This window comes from Emiliania huxleyi (assembly GCF_000372725.1).
Source record: "Emiliania huxleyi CCMP1516 chromosome Unknown EMIHUscaffold_1210, whole genome shotgun sequence".
Lineage (NCBI taxonomy): Eukaryota > Haptophyta > Isochrysidales > Noelaerhabdaceae > Emiliania > Emiliania huxleyi.
The window spans coordinates 3,461-5,484 of NW_005201380.1; positions in this window are offsets into that span (position 1 = coordinate 3,461).

Sequence of the window (2,024 nt, forward strand, 5' to 3'; positions counted from 1 at the left end):
CAGATGGGATCAGCGCCAGTCGTAGCGGGCTTGGGTCATGCGTGTTCAGCTCTGTACACCCACGAGCTACTTTGACTTCTGCCCGGATAAAAAAGAAAAGAAAGACAAAAAACCTGCCGCCCTCCCCTCCCCTGCCCCGCACGCGCCACAGGCACCCACACAGTCCCCGGCGCTCTGATATAGGTGATGCGGCGCTGTGACTCTCAGATGGAAGCAGGAAGCTTCTATCCCGGCGGTGGTTCGAACCCACACGAGCCGAGGGGTGCACACTGGGCAAATCGGCCGATTTCCCTCCCGCTAAATCATCACGGCCCCGTAACACCCTCCGCGCGCGGTCAAAGGCTTCCCAGGGCCGGTCCATGACATGAACCGATAGACACAAGCAAAAAAAACCGCACCTCTAAGCTTATCGGGCACCCCGAGGCCCATACGGCGTCCCGGCGGGCCCCGGCGGATTGGGGCAAATGTAGATTTCCTGCCCAGCGTAAGGATATTTCTTTCATTTCTTTCCTCTTTATTTCGTGCCCCGCCACGGCAAATTTGCGAGAAATTTCTTCGCCCCGTCACTCCAACAAAGGCGTGAACCGCGCCATTCGCTCTCACCTGGCAACCCTGTCTGCACGTCTCGCGCGCGCGTGAACAGGGCTCCAGGCCCCAAATGACGTGTGAGTGTTAGAGTTGTTTGGTATTGCTAAAAATCTCTCTCTCACTCCATGCTCAAGTTTCGCCCCTTTCCGTGTAAGGAAACAAGGTGTCCCCCATGTTGGACCAGGCACCGTGCGGGCCTGCCGTGCCTTGCTTGAGCCGGCAGGCCCGCGCGGCAGTGTTGGTCGTCAACACAGGTATGGTAAATTTCCGGAAATTTCTCCTTCCGAACAAGGCCATCATATTTCTCAAAATATTTCGGGAAATCTACATTTGCCCCAACCGGCGGAGGTCCGGCGCGGCGCTCCAAATCCGCACTTCGCGAGCTTCTACGGGAGTTCACGCGGCCTCTCCGCCTCGTGAGGCACACCCCACACCCACCACGAGCCCTGGGGCCGTGGGCGGACCTTTGGCCGCGGCGTCCGGAGCTTTAGTCGTCGAACATCGGCCGCCAACTAGGCCGTCGAGCGAACGTGTCCGGAGAGGCTCTCGGATGGGTCCGGCAGCGGTCCCATGGACCCAGAAGCTCGCCCCGGCGGAGCACTCACGGCTCGACCCCCGCCCCTGGTCACCCAGACGTGCCCTTGGACAGCCGTAGGGGCTCGCATGACGACACGTTGGCGCCCGCGACGACGCCTCCCCGACGACGTCGCATCTGGCAGTTTGACTACTCGGGCGCGGCGGCGCGGAGGATCACATGGTTTGGGACTCTGAGCGATGGCAGAGGCCTTTTACTGCAAACGAGGACGCCCCGCGAGGCCCCGTTGGCCGGGAGTGGTGAGTGGGACCATAAACAAGCACTATATCCCCTACCGCGACCAGCCCACACACAGCCCAAACCGCTGCCAAACCGGCCCTGGTCACGCAGGCGGGGAGGCTGCCGGGGCGCCCAAACAGTCCCTCACAAACGCCACACGGGCCACCACGGCCCGTCCGGCGGCCCGAGTGCCGCCCCACACCCGCCCGACGCCCTCGGCCAGCCAGCGCCCACTCTGAGAGGCTTCACCGCCGCCAGCGCGCCGAGCGCGCCGCCCTCTCCTCGCGCCACACGGGCCCCTGGCCGCACGCCCGAGAGGCGGCCCATAATTTGAGTCGAGACGCGCCGCCGGCCAGCCAGCAGCTCGCCCGCCACCCGCAGAGTGCCGCCGCCGCCCCCAGCCCGCACTGGAGAGGCTCTCCCGGCCGCTAGCCGCTGTCGCGTCGCCCGGCGGCTGCGCTGGCAGCGTGGCGGTGAGGGCGGTGGGGGAGATGGCGGCGGCGGGCTGGGCGGTGGCGGTGAGGGAGGTGGCGGCGACGGGGGCGGGGGTGACGGTGGCGGCTGGCTCGGTGGCGGCGGTGAGGGCGGAGGGGGAGAGGGCGGGGGAGGGCTCGGCGGTGCG